Consider the following 6671-nt stretch of genomic DNA (forward strand, 5'->3'; position numbering starts at 1 on the left):
TTGAGTTGGAGTCTCACTCTTACCCAGAGTGGAGTGCAGTGGCCGCTCCCGGCCACCGCAGCTTTGACCTGCTGGGCTCCGGCGATCCTTCCGCCTCGGCCTTCCAAGTAACTGGAACTACAGGTGCTCACTACCACGCCCAGCTCATTTTGATTTATTGTAGAGACGAGGGCTTGCCAAGTTGCCTGGGCAGGTCTGGAACCCGCGGGCTTAGGCAATCCACTCACTTCAGCCTCCCAAAGCGCGGGATTACAGGCTGACCCACCGAGCCCGGCTCCAACTGAGTTTTTAAAAAAATACATTAGTCTCTTAAAGCATGTACAAAACAAAAATGGCACTAGGTTTTCTAATGGCCTGCTTATTTACCAGAGATCTTTCTCTTCATAAAGCTTTGGATTTCTGCTTAGTCTTTGCTTTTCTTTCTTTTTTTTTTTTGAGTTGGAGTCTCTCTCCGTTGCCCAGGCTGGAGTGCAGTGGCACGCTCACGGCCACCCCAGCCTCAGCCTTCCAAGAAGCCGGAACTACAGGCGCACACTACCACACTCATTTTTTGATTTACTGTAGAGATGAGATCTCAGCCGGGCTTGGTGGCTCAGCCTGTAATCCCGCGTCTTTGGAAGGTGAGGTGAGTGGATTGCCTGAGCCCACGGGTTGGAGACCCACCTGGGCAACTTGGCGAGACCTCATCTCTACAATAAATCAAAAAATCAACTGAGTGTGGTAGTGTGCGCCTGTAATTCTGGCTACTCGGAAGGCTGAGGCGGAAGGATCACCGGAGCCCAGCAGGTCGAGGCTGCTGTGGCCGGGAGCGGCCACTGCACTCCAGTCTGGGCGACGGAGTGAAACTCCAACTCAAAAAAAACAAACAGACGAGATCTCGCCAAGTTACCCGGGCTGGTCTCAAACCCACAGACTCAGGCAACCCCTCATCTCGGCATCCCAAAGTGCTGGCATTACAGGTTGAACCACTGAGCCCAGCCTAATCTTTGCTTTTCAAATGGAAGGACCCCTTCACTGCAGGGCTGGACTGGTGAGACTCAGCTTTTGGTTTTCGGGGAATGTCTGGATTTCTTCCTCATTTCTGAAGGACAGTCTGGCTAAATATAGGATTCCTGGGTGACAGGTTTTTGTTCTTTGAACACTTTGACTATTTCAATCCACTGCCTCTGACCTCCAAAGATTTTGATGACAATCTGATGATCTTAGGAAGAAATTATGATGAGGGCTATCTTCCTGGCAACCCAACCATATATCTTACGTCTTATGCAACAGAACATGTTCTTATACTATCATGATGTCAGTTAAGTGTCACCACCATTTTGAGACTAATTATTCAGAGTTTAAAGAAAATCGGGTAATTTGACAGTACATTAAGGGATTTTGAGAAACCAACAGTTATTTTAGATTTTCCAATTAATAATAAAAAGGATATGGAAGCATATTGCAGGCTTTGACTTTTTTTTTTTTTTTGAGTTGACTCTCACTGTTTCCTAGGCTGGAGTGCAGTGGCATGATCACAGCTCACCTCACTTTCAACCTCCTGGATTCAGGCAATCCTTCAACTCAGCCTCCCGAATAGCTAGGGCTACAGACGCACGATTTTTTAATTTTCTGTGGAGATGATGTCTCGCTATGTTGCCCAGGCTGTTCTTGAAAGCCTGGGCTCAAGTGATCTCCCACCCAGGCCTCTCAAAATGCTGGGATTACAGGCATGAGCCCAGTCAGGGGTTAATTTTTGAGAAAGCAAACATCGGTCTCTAGAACCCACCTAGACAAACAGAAACAAACAAAAAACAACTACCGTCACAAGTAAAGTATGCTCATATTTCTTTCTGTCTAACCGCTGGCAGGCCCACTTTAATCTCCTGGTCCACCCTCACCCCAGCTGTTTTATTTATTTTTTATTTATTTTTATTTATTTTTTGAGTTGGAGTCTCACTCTGTTGCCCAGACTGGAGTGCAGTGGCCGCTCCCGGCCACCGCAGCCTCAACCTGCTGGGCTCCGGCGATCCTTCCGCCTCAGCCTTCTGAGTAGCTGGAACTACAGGTGCGCGCTACCACACCCGGCTGATTTTTTGATTTATTGTAGAGATGGGGTCTCGCCAAGTTGCCCAGGCGGGTCTCGAACCCGCGGGCTCAGGCAATCCACTCACCTCTGCCTCCCAAAGGCGCAGGATTACAGGTTGACCCACTGAGCCTGGCTCCAGCTGTTTTATTAAGTTGGTTTTCCTCAGTGCCTTCCTGTGAAATTTACTAATTGATGCAACACTTTCAGTATGGTGCTAGGGTGCGGGGGGCCAGTCCCTGCAGATATTGGGTGTCCCTGGTAGGAAAGACGGCATCGGTGATTCTGGTAGGAGGGATAGATATTAAAAGAAAGAAAGAAAGGGGGGAGAAAGAAAGAGACTGGACTCCTGTCTAGTGCAGAAGCTGTTTAATGGGACAAACTGTAAGTCTTTTATCCCAAATTTTCACAGGTTAAATCACAAGACTTTCACGTGAAAACAAGACCAGGTGGATGAGGCGCATCCCCCCCCCACCAGGTGTTTCCTTAAATATGAGGAAGGACAATCCCAATCAAATCACAAGACTTTCACGTGAACACAAAGCCAGGTAGATGAGGGGCGTCCCTCACGCACCAGGCATTTTCCCAAGCATGAGGAAGGACAATCCCAAAATTATCTCACTGTTCCTTATGCTTGGTTAATGTTCCTCAAAAGTAATACAACAATTCTAACGTCATAATATTCTAATAATCAATAACTTCTAAAGCTTATGCGTACACAACACCTAATGACTAACTCAAATCCTAATACCTTTCTATTCTGTGCTAATTCTACCTACACTATAGAAACTCTTAATTATAGCTCAAACTAGTTCCTAGAGAATGTGGCCCAGTCCAAAGATCACGCTGGGCCGTTTCTAGGAACAACTGATTACAATCTCTAAACAAAATGGCTATTCTAAAATCCTAAATATCTATCTTAACCTTATAAAAGATTCTAATTCCTAATCCTAATATATAAAGCTGATCATCAACAATAAAGCTTCTGAAATAAAACCCAAATATGAACTGTAAATTGTACTAAAGCCAAAACTGCAAACTAGTAGAAAATGGGAACAATGAAATTTCTAAAGTAAGTTGTATTCTTATTAAACCTCAAAATATCATGTTTGATCATGCTTGAACTAACATAATTCCCTGATGTTAGCATGACCTATTCTACAATACTTTCTATGAGTAGAATAAATTCAGTTTCTATAATAAGTAGAAAAACCCTACATTAATTGTAGCTAAAAACTGGTCTAAAAGAATGCAACCCAGTCCAAAGTACGTGCTGGGCCCTTAGGAATGTGGCCCAGCCCACAGTTTGTGCTGGGCCGTTTCTAGTATCTCTAGATAATCATCTATGCCGTCTAAAGCTGAAAACAGCTCTCCATATGTATATACTAATTCTACAAATATACTTTTAAATCTTATAAAGAAGCTTGTACCGAATAGAAGGCTCCCAGATGTGACCTAAGCCAAAACCGCAGTTCATGGGAAACAGGAACAATGAGTTTCTAGAGCAAGCCATGCCTGTCACAGTCACAGAGCCTTCAGCTTAGGTCAGCAGAGCTCCTTCTGATGAGATGTGCCAAATAGCAAAAAAGGAGAAAATGGGTCAACAGCTCCAGAACACATCCTAGTGGTCTCAGGGTCCACAGCCCACTTTGATCCCTAACGTTCAGGTAGGCCTCTGTGGCCGGCTCCCAACACTAGGGCTTATGCTTGGCAACGAAGGGCATTTATTTATTTATTTATTTGATTTATTGTAGAGATGAAGTCTTGTCAAGTTGCCCAGGCGGGTCTCGAACCTGCAGGCTCAGGCAATTCCCTCACCTCAGCCTCCCAAGGCACGGGATTACAGGCTGAGCCACTGAGCCTGGCTTAATGAAGGGAATTTAAAATTGAAAAGAAAAATCTCTTCATGGAGCTTTCTCCTTTTTAAGTATAGCTCGACGTTGATGAAATTGAGACACAGAGAGATTCCATGGTTTATCAAGGTTCCATCACAAATCCTCAGTTATATAGGAACTGGCATAAATGTCCTTATAAACCTTGACCAATATGACACAGTTTTACACTGCAGATAATTAAAATTAAGGCCCTGTTAATCTACTAATGATAATAAGGTCTATAACAAATTGCCTAAATTAACAAATTAATATTTACACCCTGTGGCAGAAGATTTTGAAAATTTGTTTATCAAATTAAATTATATCATGGTGTTCATCTTAACAACTCTCACTAAATGTTGACACTGAAAAGAGCCTGCCTAACAGTGGTTACAAAGAGAGCTCGTTTTCCAATTCCTGTTTCCTCACAGTATATCACAAGAGAGTTTGTCTTCAGAGTTGATTTTAAAGAACTTATTCTTATTTATCTCTGGATTTAGTTGATTTCTTGCCCAAATGAGGAGGGACCAGTTTCTTCAGTCTTCTTGCTAAGTCGTCACTATTGCTAAGAGAGAGTGAACACCACAGATAATACACCATTAAATATATATATTATTCGTCAGTGTAAACCACTGTCTTAGACTGAGAGGGACTTTACCATTTCCACATCTGAAATTGCTCCTCTGATTACTATGGTCTTTAGAGATGGAAGTCAGTCTCTCTGCACAGTGAATGTTCTCTAAAGAATGATAAAGTTTAGTATTTCCTTTACACAGATTTTGTTCTAAGGAAAGCATAAAGATCCCATATTAGAACAAAAAATGCCACAGAAGAAAATGAATGTAAATGCCTTATGTTGTGCAAGACTAAATGAAAATGCCACGTGCATTCCTTCTTTCGAAGTCTCGTTGTACATCAGCAGGAATCCTCAGAGATGGTGAACTTTTGAGCCCCTGTCTATTCACTCATTTGGTCAGTGACTGCTTGCTCAGTGAAGTGTGTAAGCAGATGAGGATAGGGGCTTGTAGCCCATGTTCAGCTTCGTTGAGTTCTAGAGGTCCTACTCATCTTAGCTAATTGGATGACAAGTGGGCAGCCATTGGGTAGTCAGTCCATAATGAATAAATAGCTGCTGGCACAAAGAGAAACTCAGTCCCTCATTCAGCACTGTTTTTGAATGTCTACTCTGTACCAGAAACTATTCTTGGGCTGGACATTCAGCAGAGAATGAGATCGCTTGGGTCCTTCTCACAGAGCTTCATGTTTTAGTGAGAGGAAGGAACAGATAAAATAACAAGCAAAGAAACTAGAGACCAAGATTGTGTTGGATAACAAAATGTGCCAGGACAAAAATCAAACAGAGTGATGTGATGAAAATTACCAAGGAGGAGATCCCTTTTAGACGGGGGCATTTGAGCTGAGACTTGAACGGCAAGAAGAATGAACCATGCAAAGATCTGGAGAAGAAACTCTTGCAGATGGAACACCAGGGGCAAAGCCGGAAAGTGGCCTGATGTGGTAAAGGGATGGAAAGAAGACAAGTGTAGCAAGAACATGGTGGGGAAGGGAAGAGCAACGTGCACTGAGGCAAGCCGGGGCCGGTATCAGACAGGGTCTCCTGGGTCCCACAAGGCGCATGAATTTTATTCTGGATGAAATGGGCATCCTTTGCCTAAAATTATAGAAGTAACATGATCTGATTTACATATTTTAACAATTATTTTAGCTGCTTGGTGAAAAATAAATTTTTTGGTGGGACAAGGAGACAAGTTAAATGGCTATTACAGTTAACCTAGGTAAGAGGTGATGGTGGTTTAACTTGGGTTTCAGTGATGGAGAGAGAAAAAATTGGAAAGTTTTTGGATATATTTAAAGATATGATCCATAGAATTGTCTGACAGAAAGGCCAGGTGGTAGAGAAGGCAAGACAAAGAAGGGATGAAGGGTTGATGCCCAAGAACTGGGAGGACGATGGTGTAAGTTTTGTAAGGAAATCTCCAAACTGTCTTTCTCAGTGGTTGAATCAATGTACATCTCCACCAGCAAAGAATGAGAGGCCCTGTTGCTCCATATCCTCATCAACATTGGGTGGTGTCAGTGTTCTGGATTTCGGCCCTTCTAGTAGGTGTGCTGTAGACGTTGTCATTTTAATTTGCATTTCCCTGATGACATATGATGTGGACCATCTTTTCACATACTTATTTGCCTTTTGGGTATCTTCTTTGGTAAGATGTCTGTTAAGGTGTTTGGCCTATATTTTAATTGGATATTTAGTTTGCTTACTATTGAGATTTAAGAGTTCTTTTTATATTTTGGATAACAGTCCTTTATCAGATATAACTTGTGCAAGTATTTTCTCCCAATCTGTGGCTGGTTTTCTGATTATCTTTACAATCTAGGTCACTGCATAGTTCCAGTGTTGACAAAATATCGTGGCTCATCTTATAATTGTAGAATTATAAGCCTCTCAAAGTGCTGGGATTACAGGCTGAGCCACCAAGCCCGGCTAGATGTTTTTATGTTATAAAAGAATACATTTTAGCCGGGCTCGGTGGCTCAGCCTGTAATCACGTGCCTTTGGGAGGCTGAGATGAGTGAATTGCCTGAGCCCACGGGTTCGAGACCCGCCTGGGCAGCGAGACCTCATCTCTACAATAAATCAAAAAAATCAGCTGGGCGTGGTAGCTCACGCCTGTAGTTCCAGCTACTTGGAAGGCTGAGGCAGAAGGATT

The sequence above is a fragment of the Carlito syrichta genome, unplaced genomic scaffold (assembly GCF_000164805.1).
Source record: "Carlito syrichta isolate Samal-C Ts95f unplaced genomic scaffold, Tarsius_syrichta-2.0.1 Scaffold314652, whole genome shotgun sequence".
In the NCBI taxonomy this organism is placed as follows: domain Eukaryota; kingdom Metazoa; phylum Chordata; class Mammalia; order Primates; family Tarsiidae; genus Carlito; species Carlito syrichta.